Source organism: Macaca mulatta, chromosome 5, assembly GCF_049350105.2.
Source record: "Macaca mulatta isolate MMU2019108-1 chromosome 5, T2T-MMU8v2.0, whole genome shotgun sequence".
Taxonomy (NCBI): Eukaryota; Metazoa; Chordata; class Mammalia; order Primates; family Cercopithecidae; genus Macaca; species Macaca mulatta.
Genome location: NC_133410.1, coordinates 68737204 through 68757837, shown reverse-complemented (window position 1 = coordinate 68757837; position 20634 = coordinate 68737204).

Below are 20634 nucleotides of genomic sequence, written 5' to 3'. Positions count from 1 at the left end.
GTTATTTTACTGTTTGTATCTTGAATAGGCATTTATTTTAGTCAAATGCATTTTCTTGCATTTGTTTGATGTACACATGGTTTTCCATCATTTGATTAACCTTGATTTCTTAAAAATATAAACCAATCATAAATTGCTGTGATTAATTTGAATTTGTTTGTAATATCCTCAACATTCGATAAGTAGGTGGATTTATTGTAATAATTGTATTTAGAATGTTGGTATCTATCTACATTCATGAGAAAAATGTTGGTCTTTAATTTTATTTACTTGTAAGACTTTTGTTTGACTTTGATATCATGTTAATGCTATTCTTACAAAAATTAGTTGGAGGTTTTTTATACATATATATTTTATGTTCCAGAATGTATTTTTTTTTCTTACTATTTTTTTCTTAAATAATTTTTTTTGTTGTTAAATGATAGAATTTACCTGTCAAATTATCTGGGCCAGAAGTATTCATCACAGCAATTTCTTTTTACTAAGAATTAAATTTCTTAATATAAAATGTTAATTTTTTCTACATAAGATTTGGCAGCTTGTGCCTTTCAACAGTTTTATTCATTTTATCTAAGATGTACACTTTATTGCCATACGATCATTTAACTTATTCTTTATTATATCTTTAATAACTGTATGATATATGGCAAAATCTATTCTTTCATTCTTTTTTAAAAGATTTTTTTCAGTTTATGTGAAATTAATATAACATGAAGTTAACTATCTTAAAATATTAAATTCAGTGACATTTAATGCATTCTCAGTGTTATTCAACAACATCTTCTCTCTAGTTTAAAAAAATATATCACTCCAGAAAAAATCCTGTATTCATTAAGTAATCACTCCCAACTACCACATCCCTAGCACCTAGCCACCACTCATTAGCTTTCTGTCTCTCTGGATTGGCCTACTCTAGATATTGCACATAAAAGGAATCGTATATGTGACATTTTCTATCTGCCTTCTTGCCCTTAGTATAATATGTTTAACGTTCACTCAAGTTGTAGCATGTATTAGTATGTCATTCATTTTTATAACTGAATAATATTTCATTGTATGTATATACTACAATGTGTTAATCCATTTATCCATTGATGGATATGTAGGTATTTTCCACTTTTAACTATTATAAGTAGTGCTGCTGTGAACATTGGTGTACAGGTTGCTGTGTGAACATATGTTTTCATCTTTCTTGCACATACCTGGAAGTGGAATTGCCAAATTCCATGGTCATTTAATGTTTAACTTTTTACAAAACTGCCAATACATTTTCCACCATGCCTACATCATTTAACATCCCCATTAGCAATGCAGGAGGGTTTCCATTTTTCCACATCCTCACCGACACTTTTTAATTTTTTTTTTCTAATTTTATTTTTATTATAGTCATCATAGGGATGTGTGAAAGAAAATAAAACCTTAGGACTGCAAACTCACTTTGCCAAAGCAATAGTTAAGCTTGGGAACTGTATCATGCAGTACTACCTTCTCCAAACAGACAACTGTAATTTCACAGTGACATAGCCTTATGCCTAAGCCAGGTACCCAAAGGGATAGAAAATCATATACATCCCCCAAATGGCCTCTCTCACACATTATTCACAAATAAATTCCTTGTGAGCCCCTAAGTCTTCCAGGATAAATATTCCCCCAATAAACCAGCTCTGAATCACAGTTCTTTTAAATCTCAAACTGATTGTATGTTGATTATGAGCTTATCTTCACAGATACAGAACAAGGGAAGGGTCAGAAATCATCCTTCTGTATACGTCGAGATGGAAGCACAATTGACTTTTTCTTCTACTTTCTCTTTTCATCTTCCCTTATCTCATATAAAATGTAGATTCACTGAGCACTTATTGGATCCTTACTTCAAAGTAACCATTTGCCTCACTGTCTTCTCTCTCCCTTTTCTCTATACTGCTCGTTCTTTCCCCTTTATATACTGAGTTCCCCAAACCATATATGGAAAAGCACAGGTAACAAATGTGACATGTGTTTTTCCCAGGTGCATCCTGAAACTTTAGTTCAATAAACATCCATTGATTGATACTCCTGCCTTAGTCACTTTTTTGCTAACAGGTGTAAAGTAGTAACTTACTGTGGTTTTGATTTGTGTTCTTTTAATGACCAATGACGATAAACATCTTTTCATGTGTTCATTGTTTATTTGTATATTTCCTTTGGAGTAATGTCTATTCGATTTCTTTGTATATTTTTATTTGAAATACTTGCCTTTTTGTTGTTGAGTTGTAAGAGTTATTCATATATTCTGAATACTAAACCCTTATCAAATATATATATATAACATATTTTATCTCACATTTACTTTCTTTATTGTGTCTTTTGATGCATAGTGATTTTTAAATTTGATGAAGTTTAATTTATCATTTTTTCTTTTGTTACCTATGCTTTTGTTGTTGAATTGGCAAGTCATTCTCAAATATGAGGGGGTAACAGTTTATTCTAATGTATTCTTCTGTTAGTTTTATTATTATTATTATTATTATTATTATTATTATTATTTTGAGACGGAGTCTTGCTCTGTCGCCCAGGCTGGGGTGCAGTGGCCGGATCTCAGCTCACTGCAAGCTCCGCCTCCCAGGTTTACGCCATTCTCCTACCTCAGCCTCCCGAGTAGCTGGGACTACAGGCGCCCCCCAACCCGCCCGGCTAGTTTTTTGGCATTTTTTAGTAGAGACGGGGTTTCACCGTGTTAGCGAGGATGGTCTCGATCTGCTGACCTTGTGATCCGCCCATCTCGGCCTCCCAAAGTGCTGGGATTACAGGCTTGAGCCACCGCGCCCGGCCTCTTCTGTTAGTTTTATAGTTTTAGCTCATATAGTTAAATAATTAATCCCTTTTGAGTCACTTTTTTGCGTACAAGTGAAGTAGTGGTCCAACTACATTTTTTTTTTTTTTTTTTTTTGAAATGGAGTCTCGCTCTGTCACCCAGGCTGGAGTGCAGTGGTTTGATCTCGGCTCACTGCAAGCTCTGCCTCCCGAGTTCAGGCCATTCTCCTGCCTCAGCCTCCTGAGTAGCTGGGACTACAGGCACCCGCCACCACACCTGGCTAATATTTTTGTATTTTTTTAGTAGAGACAGGGTTTTACCGTGTTAGCCAGGATGGTCTTGATCTCCTGACCTTGTGATCTTCCCGCCTTGGCCTCCTCAAGTGCTGGGATTACAGGCGTGAGCCACCGCGTCTGGCCCCAATCACATTTTTTTTTTTTAAATGTGGTTATCCAGTTGTCTTAACATCATTTGTTGAAAAGATTTCTTTCCCTACTGAATGACCTTGGTTTCCTTATCAAAAATCAATTTGTCTAAGTTTATTTCTACACTGTCAAGTCAGTTCTGCTTGTTGATATGTTTATCCTTATGTCATTACCACAGTGTTTTTATTACTCTAGCTTTATAGTAAGTTTTGAAATTGGGAAGTATAGATTGACTAACTTTGTTTTTCTTTTCCAAGATTATTCTGGCTACTTGGAGTCTCTTGAAATTTCATGTGTATTTTAGTATATTTTTTCCTACTTCTGCTGAAAATGACATTTGGATTTCGGTAGGAATTGCATTGAATCTGTCCAATACTGCTTTTTTAAATGTTTGATTGAATTTTTCTACTGTACCATTTGACTCCTCTTTTATTATTTTTTCTGTTTTTTAAGTTTTTATTTTAGTGGTTACCATGGAGATTGCAGTTATCATACCAAATTTATACCAGTCTAGTTTTAATTGAAACCAATTTAGCTTAAACAGAATACATGCACTCTGTTTCTACCTAGCTCCATGCCCCTTTATGTGGTTATTGTCATAAATTACATTTTATCCAATGTTTGTCCATTAGCATTGACTTATAATTAGTGTTTAACACTTTTATCTTTCTAATGAAATAGTAAAAAAGGAGGAATTACAAACCCAAAATATAATATTACCTTTTATATTTATCATTGTGGTTAGCATTACATGAAATCTTATTTGTACTGTTTTATTTTCATTTATTTAATTATTTTCTTCTTGGGATGGAGTCTCACTCTGTCGCCCAGGCTGGAGTTCAGCGGGGTGATCTTGGCTCACTCCACCTCTGCCTCCCAGGCTCAAGCAATTCTCTTGCCTCAGCCTCCTGAGTAACTAGGATTACAAGCGCATGCCAGCATGCCCGACTAATTTTTGCAGTTTTAGTAGAAACAGGATTTTACCATGTTGACCAGGCTGGTCTCAAACTCCTGACCTCAGGTGATCCCCCCGCCTCAGCCTCCCAAAGCGCTGGGATTACAGCCATGAGCCACCACACCAACCTGTTTTATTTTAAACAACAAATCTTTGTTTCAATGCATATAAGGTGCTTTTTATTTTTTTCTTTGCTTGCATTTAAGATTTTCTGTGTATTAAGCTGGAGCAACTTGTTTATTCTTTGGTGTAGATTGCTATATGTTTTTGTTCTTCCTTTGGGTTTATTGAGTTTCTTGGGCAAGTGATTATTAGAGATTAAATTTTTGTGTATCACAAAAATTTACATTTTGAAATTTAATCCCCATTGGGATGGTGTTTAGAGGTGAGGTTTTTGGGAGCTAATGAAGTCATGATGGTGAAGCCCTCATGAATAACATGAGTGAATATCTCATAAGAAGAAGCTGGAGAGCTAGCCTGCTGTCTTTCTACTACATGAGGATGCAATGCAAAGTCAGCAGTCTACAACTGGAAGAGTGCCCTCGCTAGACACCAACCATGTTGGTATCCTGATCTCAGACTTGCAGCCTCCAGAATTGTGACAAATAAATGTCTATGATTTATAAGCCACTCAGCCTATGGTGCTTTACTATAGCAGCCTAAAATGACTGACAGTGGTTTTAAAGATTCACTGACATCTAAAAATTTTTGGCTACTATTTTCTAAAATATTTTTGTAATTATGCCCATTTCATCTGTATAAATTGGTGACTCCAAAAACGTGTATGTTTTTCCACTTGAAATTGTTTCCAAACTGATGATATATTATTTTTATTTTAGACACTTTCTATGTTTCATTTTAGATAATTTCTTTGGTCATCAAGTTCACTCTTTTTTTTGCAACAGATAATTTACCATTAAGTGAATTCACTGTATTTTTTCTCTCACATTAGAGTTTTTACATCTCATTGTTCACTTGTGATCCCTTAAACATATCCTCTTCATCTTGACTAACATGTTTAATCTTTCCCATACATTTTTAAATATATATGATATAGTAATAATTACTGTTTAAAGTGTGACTCTACTAAATCTATAACTGTACAATTTCTGAGTTAGTTTATAGAATAGTTTTATGAGTTGAATCGTGCCACTCCCCCGCCAAAAAAAAAAATATATATATATATATGTTGAAGTCCTAACCTTCAGAACCTCAGAATGTGATCTTATTTGGTAATATGATTATTGTATTAATAGATGTAATTATTTAAGATGGGGTTATACTGGAGTAGATTGGGCCTCAAGTTCAAAATTAATTCTGTCTGTAAGAGAAAACGGCCATGTGAATACACAGAGAGGACACTATATAAAGTTAAAGTCAGAGATTGGAGTGATGAATCTACAAGCCAATGAATGCCAAAAATTACACACCATCATGAAAAGGTGGAAGAGTGACATGGAACATTACCAATATCCTGATTTTATATTTCTGACATCCAGAACTCAAAGGCAATACATTTCTATTATTTTAATTCACTGAGTTGGTAGTACTTTGTTACAGCAGACCTAGAAAATTAATAAAATTGGCTTTACCCCTTATTATGTATTGCTTTTTGCTGATTCCTCATTTTGTTAAAGATATGATGTCTGATCTTATTTATTTCTGTATTATTATTATTGAGAGAGAATCTTGCTCTGTCACCCGGGCTGAAGTTCAGTGACACGATCTTGGCTCACTGCAACCTCTGCCTACCGGGTTCAAGTGATTCTCCTGCCTCAGCCACCCAAGTAGCTAGGACTACAGGTATGCAGCACCATGCCTGGCTAATTTTTGTATTTTTAGTAGAGACAGGGTTTCACTATGTTGGCCAAGTTGGTCTTGAACTCCTGGCCTCAAGTGATTTGTATGCCTCAGCCTCCCAAAGTGTGGGGTTACACTTGTGAACCACCACACTTGACCTTTAATTACTATTCTTAAAACATCTTATTTTTGCATTGGACTCAGACTTACAAGTAGAAGCTGTTAAAGAGGTCAGCCTGTGTCTTTTGGCAGTTGGTCATGGCATTTTTCTTTGGTCTCCTTCATTCTCTTTGGTTGCCTTCATTCTCTTTGGCCTCCTTCATTCTCTTTCCCAAAAGTTAAAACAACAGTCATTTTATTTGGCTCACAATCCTGTGGGCAAGTAATTTTAGCTGGGCTTAGTTTTGTACTTTTCTTTGTCCTACTTGAAGTCTTTATGTGATGAGGATTAAATGGTCAAAGAAGGCATCACTCAAATGTCTGAAAATTGATTCTAGCTTTTGTCTGGCCACCTGTCTCCAACAGACTAGCCAATGCTTCTTTGCATTGTTACTGATTTCCAAAAGCAACAAGCAAAAGAGGACAGCCCTATTGTACGAGCACTCTTTGAGCCTCTTGGGTCACTTTTGCTACAGTCCCATTGGCGGAAGCAAGTCACATGGCTAAGCCCAGAGTTAATGAATGAAGAGATTAGATTAGTGAATAGATAGAGAGAGAGGTGATTTATTAGAAGCCATCACAATAATGGTCTATCACACAGTAGTTATAATAGCTGAATAACAATTTCCAGAGACTATATTTATTTAGTTCAATAAAAAGAGCACATCTGGAACCGCAGCTGCAATGGAAGATACCATCTGGTATGATATACATTGCTTTTCTCTTCTCCCAAGACTCATCTGTCTTTTGCAGATATCAAAAAAGAAATTTTAAATGAGAGTATAGTGTAATGGGAATCACCACTTCTGCTTTTTCACAGTTTCTCGAGTGATAATAGTCTGTATAATACCAAAAGTGATATAGTCTTGCATTTGGATTACTATTCTTATAAAAGAGAGTGCTCCAAATATATCTAATAAAATGCATTAAACATTTAGATTGTTAGAGAATTTATAATTTTACTCATAAAAATTTTACTCATTGTAGTTTCCAAACATAGATTTTAGGTATAAACTTTCACCAAGTGTAGAAAATTTAAGTTCTTCTTTCAATAACATATGTCAGGTATCTCCAACTCTTTATATCTATGCCCACTTTCAATAATTAATACAACAAAAATCTTCTGAGTCATTTTATTAGCACCTTAAATTTCACAATATGTTAGTATGATGAAAAATTATAAATTCGATATAGTTCTTATTCTCATTCCAGTTTTAAAAGCACTTTTAAGAGGAATACATGCTTTGTTTTCCTCCTCTTAAAACCATTTACTTAAATGTTTGAATATTGCTGTTACATCTTTAGAACTCTTTTCCTCTTGAGGATAATATCCACTATTTCTCAACCATTCTCAAATGTCAGGGGTATCATTCTTGTCCTAATACTTAAATGCACTATGCAAATATGTTCTTTTCCCTGTTTTGTGACAAAGGAATCTGAAGTTTGTACTCAAATTTACCCTGAAATCAGCCATAAGGACTTAAGGCAAATATAAAATATAAAGTAACTACAAGAGGTAAAACTTTACCGCTACCCCCTTAGGGTCCCTGACTTGGCCCCCAAATTAAATTGGCATGAGATAGATTAAAAGGACAAAAGAATACCAATTTAATATTAAGTTTTATGTGAGATAGAAGCCCTCATAAGGAAATGAAGATCCAAAGAAGTGGGAAAATCCGTATGATTTTCTATTAGATTGATCAAAGAGAGGGAATTACAGAAAGGTAACTAAATTATTTGGAGAGGCTAAAGGAAGATAAAAATTATTTTAGCATGGTCTTTTTGTATAGAATTTTCTCAGCTATGAGTCCCCATAGAGGAATGTTTCTTTTCTCCTGGTACAGGGAAGGTGACTTTAAAATGGGAGTTTTTATCTCCTGTAGGCAAGAAAAAAATAGTAGATTAGAATGCTCTGTTTAAATCTTCTGTTTTTCAAGTATCTTTGGCTTAAAATAATCCTTATGCCAAAGTGGTATATTCTGGATGGCTTCAGAAGCTTGAATAGAAGGCAAAATTCAGGCTATTTTGTTAGTAGTAACAATTAAAGTTATATGAATGAATGAAATGCAGTATCTTTTACAGAATAAGAAGAATGAGAAAAGAAAGCTGAAAACTGAAGTCTAAAGAATCGGTAAAGAAGTCTGAGAGACAACTCTGAAGGACAGGGGGACATAGTAGCATATCGTGTAAACAAAGATATAGGGAACTTTTGAACAGGCTTGTATAGCCAAGGTAAATGTGGTCATATAGACCCCAATAGACTTCCAATTTGAAGATTTCTTAGGTCAGAGCATTTTTCAAAACACAGCTATGTATCTTTAGATGTACTTGTAAATTTGATATTTGTTTCCAAGTTGCTATTAAATTAAGCATCAAAAAGAAAGAAGTGTTTTATTACTTCATTTATGGAAGATGTATTGAATATATTTAAATGTTCATAATTTTTAAATCCTATTATATATACTTCTGTATTGTAATTCTGGTGAAAAACTATTCACTCAATATTTAAAAAACAGACAATATAGGACCCTTGGTTTTCCCATAGTCAATAAGTTCAGCAAAATTTTATTTATCGGGATCTTTCATAAATAATAATCATAACACACCATGTGTTTGTGTAGCTCAAAAACTTTTAAATACAAGTTTCTAACATTGATATATATTATTTTAGCTACAAAAGCAGCCTTGGAAATCGTTAAGCATAACTACTTCTTTTTTCAGATGATTAAAAACAGAACATGATACGGTTTTCTGTAACAGCTCTGGTAACGAGCCCTTAAACTGGGCATGGACGTTGCTCCATGGACTACAACCTCTCTTATTTTCACTGCATCAGTGACACTATTAGGTCAAATATATTTCTGGCTATTTTTATTACTACAGAAATGTTCATCTGGTGACTCAGCAAAACACTAATTATTCCATCTTCTTTCCCCATTTTGGAGAAGGACAAATTGAGAATTGACAACTCAAGACAGATATAATAATAAAATAGAAATAAAAGTGCATAAGGATTTTCTTCATTTTCTAGAGCTTTTTTCATGACAAAATGTTTTTAATTAAAGATGAGTTAAATCAAAAGAATGGAAGAAATTAAGCGAGATTCTTATTTTTTAACACCTGCTAACAGGTGCTAAAATCTGTTTGAATTCTCCGAATGATGATTTCTGTAGCCAAAATCTCATTATCATAAAACCCAAGATCAAAAAGACCGTGAAATGTTGAGGCTGATTTAGTTTTCAAATGCAAAGTAGCAGCTGGATTAAAGCAATAGGCTACTGGAAGAACCTGGAGAGACACAACTGACATCTTTAGTCATCGGGTGCACTCTCAGACAATGAACAGACTGATTGGACATACAGAAATGGGAAAATTCATCATGTTCTTATTCTAATAAGTTTCATTTCAGGAAACTGATGAATGGCAAGCTGCAGCAGGTTATTCTTTTACTCAGCAAAGAAAATATAGAGGTGATTGATACTGGGAGGACATAGGTAGAAACAAAATGCTTTTGTTAAGATTATATTTACTCTAAAATAATGCCATATATAAAAGTTTTATCCAAGAAAAGTTCTTGTACAATACATGTATATCTATGGTTATGTACAAATATATACATATGTCTACATAAATGTAGATATATACATATGTACCCAGATAGCTACATAAAATACATATTCATATATACATATATATTTTTATGTATATCTACATAAAATACATATGCATATGTACAAGAAAGGTAATTGAAACAAAGAATGCTTTTTCAAAAGTTGAGATTGATATACTCTCAGCTTTGATAAAAGTCACATAAAAATAAACTATTAAGGAAAAACTTCACTGTACCTCAAAAGAGTTGCTAAATGCATTCTCCATTATGCCACACATTATTCCTTATCTAATGATCACCATTCAATTTACTGCTAAGAGGATTCTTTGCCTCTTTAAGCAGGAACAATTCTATCAAAGTATAGAATGTTATAGGGAACAAAGTACACATAGTTACTTAAAAAGAAAGAAAGAAACTAAAGCTGCTGCTCCATGTAATTGCAAGCTCAAGTATTATTGTTATTATTATAGTTGTCGTCGTTTTCTGGTTCTAGATCTTGTTATGTAAAATAAGATAATGAGTTCTGCACAGCCCAGGAAGTAATCAACAAAGTGAAAAGACATCCCATAGAATGGGAAAAAAAAGAAAAAAACATATTTGCAAACTATTCATCTGACAAGGGATTAATAACCATAATATATATGGGTCAGATAAAAGATATTTTTGGCACTGTAAGAGATGGGACACACATACATCTGTAAGTGTCAATTATTATTATTAATGTCCATTAAAAATGTAGAGACTAGACTAAAGGTGATTAATTTTTAGGCCTTTACTAAATTTAATAGACATAAAATTGTTTTTTCTTCATTAGCTGTTGTTTTTATGTGCCTAATATTGCCTAGTAATTGCTGTTTTGTTTTCTAAAAATATATACTGCATATATATTATAAAAAGTATACATATTTAACACTAAAATAGCATGTACTCTGCAGAAAACGTAAGAAAATGCCAGAACAGGCAGATTTTCTAAAATCACTAACTCTCTACTCAGCTAAAGATTTTCACTGTTAAAACATGTTACACATCTCTACAGTTTTTTTTTTTTTTTGTATTTTTCCCCTTTTAAGCAACAATTCTAAGTGTATGTACTGAATAACCACTTTTCTTCTATATTTAAAGAGTCATTTTTCTCATAACCTAGTTAATTTTACATAGATACATTTCCATTATTTGGAGTTTTCATCCTATATTTTTTCCTATAACAAATACATGCTATGCTATTATGCTTATTGAAAATTTAGAAGTTGATTTCATATTGAGCTGTATAAGTTGTCTTTTCTTCTCTTATTTCAATGTTCCTAGACTAGTGTTATTAGTTATTCTCACATATAAACTTCTCAATCCTTTTATCAAGTGTAAAAATTCTGTCTTTTTCCTTTCTGTCTGATTAAACACATTCTCTTCTTGATTTTCTTCACCAAATAAGCATAGATTATTATAACCATTTCTTTGTCAACCTATGAAACTTAGAGGCACCCATATAATTTAACATTTTTATTAGCTATGATAAAAAGTAAAATGAAATAGGTAAGAAGTATAACATTATATTTGATTTAAACAAACATATCCACAATATTATCACTTCAACATCTAGCTAAGAAAAAAAATTATTCAGATATTTTACATTCTTTTAATGCAAGTATTCAAAATTTGGCATGAATTTTATACTAACATCATTTACCAATAGGGAATAACCACATTTTAAGTGCCCAATGATTACATGTGAGTAATGGTTACAGTACTGGGCAGCAAGATTCTAGTCACTGATTATAATAAAACAAAATAAAAGAGGATGACGTGTGTCTTAGTCTGTTTTATGCTGCTATAACAGAATACCACAGACTTGGTAATTTATAATGAACAGAAATTGTTTGGCTCTTGGTTCTGGAGGGTACAAATTGCAAAATAATGGCACTGACATCTAGTGAAGATCATTGCATCACATCATCACATGGTGAAAGTTGGAAGGTCAAGAGAGGGCAGGAGCTAGAGCAACAGATTGAATGTGCAGCCTCAGAGCTTTTATAATCAACATTAATTCATTTATGAGGGTGCAGTGCTTGTGACCCAAACACTTCCATTAGGCCCCACCACCCAACACTGTTGCATTGGGGATTACATTTTTAACACATGTTTTTTGAGGGACACAACAAAACCATAGCAATACAGAAATTAAATACATATGAAGAAACTAAAATAGGATAACAGGTGGATAGTAACCAGAAGTGTAGAGGCAGGTAGTCACAATCAAATAAAATCTAGTGTAATATCATTGAGGAAAAAAAAAAAAAAAGGCCTTTAGTGCTTTTGAGAAATAGGAGGTAGGGGTGTGGTGGTCACTGTGGCTGTGGCTGAAATGTGCTGCTAAATGAAATAGATCAACGAAGCAGGGAAAGATAGTAAAAGCCAGTTGAGTAGGGCCTCCTCGGATTTTATTCTGTTTTCCACGGAAAGCCACAAGAGAAGCATAAGCAGGAAGATTACATGATGTGCTAAAAACCACGGGATGGCTGCTGAGCAATGAATGGGCTACAGTGTTGGGAGTGGAAAAGCCGAAGAGAGTTGAGGGTAGAGCCAGGGAAACCATTAATGGTCTGTTTCAGTAATCCAGGAGTTAGAGATTCAAAACTTGAAAGGACTGGAATTGGTGAGAAATGGTTGGATTCAGGATATCATTCAGCAATGGAACTTCGACGACTTACAAATAGATTGGTTATAGGTTGTGAAGAGGAAAGATGACACTATGATGACTGCTAGGGTAAGAATGTATGTTGATGCCATTTACTGTGGCAAGGAAACTTGGAGAACAAATGTAGAGAGATAAATTAGTAGTTACATTTTGGACAGTTAAATCATTGAATGTCTTTCACTTGGAGAGGCTATTAAAAGGTTATAAGTCAAGGGAGAATGCTAGATTAGAATTTTTTAGTTAGGATTTATGGGCCAATAAATGGCATTTAAAAATAAGGAAATTGACATGATTATTTATGAAGAAAAAAGTTTGTTAGACAAGAAAAAGTTTCAGAACCAAGCTCATGCCGTAATCTGACATTTAGAGGCCAGACAATGGAGAAAGAAAGAATCAAGGACAGTGACAAAGAATAGCAAGTGAAGGAGAAAGAAAATAAGCTTTAGGTAATATCAAAAAGTCTAAAGATTTCTGTATTTCAGGGGTAAAGAGTGGCAAACACTAAACTGCTGAGGAGTTGAGAACACTAAATGTGGTCAGGCAGGGTGGCTCACACCTGTAATCCAGGCACTTTGGGAGGCCAAGGTGGGTGGATCACGAGGTCAGGAGATCCAGACCATCCTGGCTAACATGGTGAAACCCCATCTCTACTAAAAAAAAAAAAAAAAGAAAAAAGAAAAAAATTAGCCGGGTGTGGTGGCAGTGCCTGTAATCCCAGCTACTCGGGAGGCTGAAGCAGGAGAATGGCCTGAACCCAGGAGGCGGAGCTTGCAGTGAGCCAAGATCACACCATTGTACTTGAGCCTGGGCGACACAGCGAGACTCCGTCTCAAAAACAAAAACAAAACCAATAACAAACAAGCAAAATAATAATAAAAAAACACTATATGTAAACATGATCATTGATTTGGGCAAGACGTAGGTTATTGGTGACGTTTACTAATTTAGAAGAGTGTGCTGAAAAGTTAATGAAAAGTGAGGAAGTAAAAAGAGTGAGTGTAGACAATTTTGTTGATATGTTTCCTATAAAGGAGAGTAGATAATTCGAGCAGGAGATTAGTAGAGGATTAAAAAGAAAGCAAAATATTTGATTTGTTCATTAGTGTATTTCTTTAAAATTAGTGATACCAAGACATGTTTACAAACTGTGATTGGGAGAAAAGACTAAATTAAGCATGTAGAAGAGAAAGACATAATTGAAGAAATGAAGTCCTTTAGGGTACAACAGCATATGGGAACCAGGCCTCATACAGAAGCAGGAGCACTTCATTATCACAAGGATGACAAAGTACAAACAGGTAGGCGAAACTGTCATTAAGTTAATTAATTTATGTAGTGTTGTATGCATTTTTATAGGAATTATGTAACAAATTCATCCACTGATACTAAATGGGGAAGACATTTTTTGAAGATTTAGTGGACAATAAAATGTGTAGTCATTCTTGAGAATGGGAAAGGGAATTTCCTAAAGGAGTGATATGATGATCAAGCAGTATTGTTGTGAAATTAGCAAGCACAGCTCTGTAATTTTTCTCCAGTACCGCTCAGCTTCTGTAGATCAATGTGAATCAGCAGATGGCTCAGAATAAACAGTATTGGGCTTTCATCAATTGAGTAAAAGGGAAAATGAGGGTCATGGGAGGCCGAGATATTTGCAAAGGCGGTAAAGATCCTCTTTGTTGCATTTCTTCCTTAACCTTACTGTTTATCTCTTCTGCCCATGAGGTGTCAGCTAGAAGATCACTGACTATGCAATTCTGCAGCCAGTAGACCATAATATGATGAATCTTTACTGAACATATTGCTGTGTCATGACCCCCGTTATGGATAAATGTGCCTCCTCAAATTCATATGTCAAAGCCCTAGCACCCAGTGTAGCTGTGTTTGGAGATGAGAACTCTACAGAAGTAATTAAAGTTAAATGAGGCCTTAAGGGAGGGTCCCCGATCTGATAGAATTACTGTCTCTATGAGAAAAGACACCACGGAGCTTCCTTTCTCTCTCCCTGTGCACACACTGAGGAAACTCCATGCAAAAACATAACAAGGAGGCGTATGTCCACAAGTCAAGAAAATAACCCTTGCCAGAAATGAATTGACCAGCACCCTGATAATGAATTTCCAGCTTCCAAAATTGTGAGAAAATAAATTTCTGTAGTTTAAGACACTCAGTCTGCTGCTGACAAACACAGTCCCTTTTTCTCTTCTTTCCCAGAAGGGTCAAAAAGGGTATTTGAGATGGTACCATAACTTGTAAGAGGAAAGCTAAGTTGGCAAAATTTTACAGCATTTCTTTTGTTATGTTTTCACCGAATCTATTAAAAAAGAGGAAATGGAGCAAAGTTTGAAAACTTTTGATAAAGCCTTTATCCCTGCCAAAGGTAATTATCTCTATTTAACAGATGAGAAAACAAGAGCCTTAGGAAAGTTATAAGATTTGATTAAAGTTATGTGTTAACAACAAAAAAGGAGATGAAGTAATGTTTCAGGGATCTGGGAAATCATTAAACACAACAGGATTAAAGCTTATGCTAACTAGCAATACTGAGATTTTATAGGTAAAATAGAAACAGTTGCAAATATTTCAATTTGAGCAAGAATCTTGGCATTTCTGTGTGTTAATGAGTTAAACAGAGGGCCAAGGTGAACACCGTATCACCAAATGGGGCATTGTGTAGTCAGGAATGTGTAATTGCCAAAAGAGCTGTAATGCCATTATTGATGCTCCTGGAAGGTAACCTCAGAACTCATGAACTCAGGGTTTCCTGGAGTCACATCATATTAGTCAAATCTCTGTACAGGAGTTTTTGAATATTGAGTTCAAGTACATATACAATAAATCAATTGACCATAGATAGATAATAAACTCTTAATAAAACTTGAGACACCGAAGCTCAGGTGAGCTTCACAGGTTCATAATGTCTTATGCATGTCATTTCCGATCAATGGCTGGAGGATAATACATCCTCAGAATGATGGAAGCATTGCTTTGGGAACCCTTCCAGAATGCACCCTTTGTGTTCCTTCCCTTGACTGATTTTTGTTTTTCTCCTAGAGAGAGAGAGATTATTTTTTTCCTTGAGACGGAGTCTTGCTCTGTCTCTGGGTTCAAGAGATTCTCCTTCCTCAGCCTCCTGAGTAGCTTGGGTTACAGGCTCACACCACCATGTCAGGCTAATTTTTGTATTTTTAGTAGAGACAGGGTTTCACCATGTTAGCCAGGCTGGTCTCGAACTTCTGACCCCGTGATCCACCTGCTTCGACCTCCCAAAGTCCTGGGATTATAGACAGGAGCCACTGCACCCGGCCTCTTGACTGATTTTTAATGTATCCTTTTCCTGTAATAAGTGTAGCCACTTGTCTGATAGGTTTTAGTGAGTCCTGTCTTTCCGAACTAGCGAATTTTTGAAGAATTCATCAGTATTTGTAATGAAAATTATCGAACCTGAGAATGATTGGGGAAAACTCTTGAACTTACAGTTGGTGTCATAATATAGGATGATCTTATGTGAACTTCCCTCTGACTTTATAGTTGGAACTCAACTTCTTGAAGTTAGAGTCAGACGTCATGAACATACTTGGCCGTCTGGAGGACTGTGCCAATAACTTCACAGTTTGACTAACTCTTAGTAGACTTAAGAAAGCTTGAGTTAGATGTCAGGAAAAAATAAAATATTAGTTCAATTTAGATTACACTTTTCTTCAGCATATCCAAGTAGCAATATGTAGAAAGCAATACTAAAGAATTAATATATCCAACTCTTGAGTTCAAGACAGAGATCATAGAGATGTAGATTTGGTTGTCTATAACACATAAATTATATTTGGAAACTTGTGGGAATGGCACCCTTCAAGACAAAACTATGAAGGAACAGTTACCTAATTACTTTCAGCGGTTCATTCTGTCATGTGAGAGGTGAACCAGTGTTTCATTACAAAAAAAAAAAAAAAAGGTAGCATGGCTAAATAAGTTTTAGAAATTAACGATAGTACTTGATCTTTTAGAGATTCATAATGAATGCTAGTGGATTATATGTTCTGAAAAGCTATTCTCTAATGTTAACTTTGCTTCATTGTTTAAAAATATGACTTTGGAAACATAGTTATTAAATATTATGTTATTTTGCTAACACTACCATAGCAAATTAATTTCCTCACAGTTCTGGAAGCTAGAAACCGGAGATCAAGGTATTAGTAGGTTGGCTTTTTCTAAGGGCCTCTCTCCTTGCTTGTAGATGGTCACCTTCTTCTTGTTTCTTCACAAGTAATATGTTGAGAGATATGGGGGAAAGGGTGTAGAGAACACATATTTTCAAAGCATATGCTCTTTTTCTTGTCTATTATCATTACAAATAAGGATTAGCTATTATATTTATCTGGAAATACTACTGAAAACAATTGCTTTGGTGGTAATAATAATAGCAATAGAAAACTCTCAATTACAATTTTTTATCCACAAGACATAGTATCACACCCTCAGGTACAATGACATTCATTTAAATTCTGATCTACAAACCAATGATTGTGTAACAGTTTCCTTCTGCTTATTATTGTGTTCATTTGTTATCTAGAGCACTACTAAAACTAATGCTCATATACTCTTCCAGCAATACAGTTTCCTTTAAACAATGGAATCACAGAAACCTCCAGAGAAGTTTGAATCATAATTACTGCATTTATGTAATGTTCTTCATAAGACTTACCTTAACTCCCCTCCAAATTTTTTACTTCTTCAGAATAATCAGTACTTATCTCCTATGCAAGACTGCAAGGCCTTAAGGATGTGATCTGAGTCTTATGTATAGTTACATTCAGTACTACAATAAATATTCACTGTTAAGTCAATAAATACAAAATATTGGCAATTAACTTTTTCTGTCTTCAAGTCATCCACGCCTTGTTGTAAGGACTAACTCATAATCACCCATGTAAGGAATATCAGAAAATCATGATGAAATAACTTTAGGTTTCTGATTTTAAAAATATAAGCTTATGTAAAAGTTAATGAGGATTCCTACCTTGTACATTTAATATAATTAGATGGAGAAGGAATGTAATTGTGATGGAAATAGTTGAAAAAAATTGAATGTGTTATATACATATATATATGTATATGTGTTATATATGTGTGTGTGTGTGTTCAGAAAAATAGATAATTTTATGTTATATTTTCAACTCACATAAAGTATATGAATAAAACTGCCTGATTTAGAGTATGGAGCTGCAAGTCAAATGAGAATAGTTTGTTACTAGTTAACTAGGGAATTGTTGACAGTTGACACACAGGTGAATTTAAAGAACAGTTATAGTGTTAATTAAAACTAATGAGGACTTATTTTTTTAAAAGGTGATGTTTGAAGTAGGAGTTATCCAAATCAGGTGATGGAACTGATTGATCTATTAATAGACTGAATGAATCATTCATTTGTTCATTCAAAAATATTTAATGAGAGAATTCTAGGAAGTGGAGACTGGAGATGTAGCAGGAATCAAAAAGATGGGATTCTTGCCATCATATAATTTATATTTGATTGGGCCTTATGGATAAATTAATAAGACCAATAAAAATATTACTTGTTGGGAAGGCAATACATGAATGGATTATATAAATATTTATTTGGTGAAAGATATTCTATACAAGTAGTCAGAAAGAGCACTCAGAGAAAGTGACACTTATTTGATCTCAGAAAGCAAAATAGTGAGCCTCATAAAGATTTTGAAGAAAGCAATTGATTGAACTACTATGTAAACACTACCTCTATATGACTGTGAATCAGATGTTTACCACGTGGAAAAGGAAAATTGTCACTATCAAAAATGACCAACTTACACAGTGCAACAACAGAAACAAAACACACATAACCATACACACACACACATGCACATCTCATCAGTATAAAATACTAAGCATTTATTTAGCTCAGAATTCTGTGAATTTGAGGTCAATGGATCCAGGCTGGACTTGGTTCAGAGGCAGGCTCTACTCTACCTGTCCCTCCTCTTCCTGGGACCAGCAGGGGAAGCTAAGCGTGCTTTTATGATGATCATGACAGAAAAGCAAATGAGTAAACAGACATTCGCAAGCACGTTGCAAATTTAACCGCTGCTGTGTCTGAAGACGTCCTGTTATCCGAAGTCACTCATGTTGTGAAACCCAACGTCTAGGATTGAGTAAGTATACTCCTCCCATGGGGATGCATGAATAGTTCTGAGAACAAAAATAAAAGTTTGAGATCTTTTGGCACTTAAAGGTAGTCCATATGTACCTTTTATCCTACCTTCACTACTTCTGATTTTTTTTTTTCTCATCAATGTAAATGAACATAGATTGCAGGTACAAGGGAAGCAGGGGCCACCACATGAAGCCATAGCCACCACAGGAGATTGGGCACAAATAGACCAGCCATATTCTCAGTAGTGAACAGACTGCAAGAAAATAGCATTTTTCTTTACCAGTGTAATAATTGGTCCAAATTAGGTGTTATAGAGGCCTCAAATTTTTAATTTGCAACATGGTCTAAATTGATACTGAGGAACTCCCTGACTTATTTGGCTTAGTTATTATTTCTTCATTTAGTAATAAGAAACTATTATTCACCAAGTATTCTAAAGTATCATTGGATTTGAACAGAAAAATTGATAATTTTATTATATATTTTTAACTCACATAAAATCTGTAGTTTAATTTGTGACCTTCTGAGCAGTTTATAACAGCTGAAATAATTAATAGCTAATATTGACATTTTTGTATCTCTAAGGAGGCTAACGTGGACATACGTTGTAAAGTTACATGCTCAATAAGTTATGGCTTTAAAATCTAAGAGTTACTAAATGCTATAATAGGTTAGTGAAGATGATATACAACTCCAAATATTAAATGATTAATTAGTGTTCTGTTTTTTAAGGCTACAGAATCTCAATGGAGTCGTAAGCCAATGTTACTCAACACTCAGTAATCAAGTTTAATATCTGAAAAATAAAACTATATTAGTAGGTTATTTGTAAGACTGTTGTTAAGGTCATTTTTAGCTCTCAAGACTCTTCCAAGTCTCATTGTAGGAATCCAGACCTGAAAAAAAGGAGACAGTGGAAGTACCACTTAAAGCCACAAGAGGGTAGTCTTCCCACAAAAAAGTAGTAATATGTTTTTGTTTCCCTTATGTCACCGTTATATTATTAAAATTCAAATTTTAGAGGCTGTCAATTGAAGGCAGAATTTATGACCTACAATTTTTATAGCTACAAGTATTTAAAACTATTTTATGATGGACTAACATAAAAAATAAGTGGAGATGAACCATGATATATTAGTAAGCAAAGCATGCTATTTGAGTAGTTATGATTTTGTCTGGATAAGTAATATTTTTCAGGTGTAACCAGTTTTGAAAGAATAGTGTATTTGTGGAATGTGTGAAGAAAAACAGGATACTTTTGAACCATATGTGGATTCTTTAATTTTGGGTAACAGATTAGCCTCTCTTTAGAATAATCCTCCAAATTTTCTCTTATTTTTGTACTGACTGTGAAAGGTTTTTACCTTTCATTCTGTTCAAATACTTGGCTAAAAATATTTCACAAGGTATGTAGTAAGAAAAACTGTTTGTTGTTGTTGTTGTTGTTGTTGTTTTTCTTTTTTGAGATGGAGTGTCACCCTGTCACCCACGCTGGAATGCGGTGGCTCGATCTCATCTCTCTGCAACCTCTGCCTCCTGAGTTCAAGCGATTCTCCTGCCTCTGCCTCCCCAGTAGCTGGAACTACAGGTGAGTGTCACCATGCCTGGCTAATTTTTGTATTTATTTATTTATTGTTTTATTAGAGACAGGATTTTGCCATGTTGGCCAGGCTGGTCTCAAACTCCTGACCACAGGTGATCCACCCTCCTCGGCCTCCCAAAGTGCTGGGATTATAGGCGTGAGCCACCGCGCCCTGCCAAAAATGTTTATTCTTTTGTTGTCTTTAAAAGTGTAGCAGCCCAGTATATGAAAGCTCTTTTGCAGTGTAAAAGAGGAGACAGGAATTCGCATCCCAAATTTGTTACTAATTAACCAAGTAGTTTAATTGACAGAAACCAATATATTCTCAGTTATTCTCTCAGTCGTTTGAAATGTAAAACAAAGAGTTTGAGGCGGTATACTTGGAGATGTTTCTTTGACTTTTCCCCCCATTCTTTCCCCTAACATTGGTATGTCCTCTTTATGA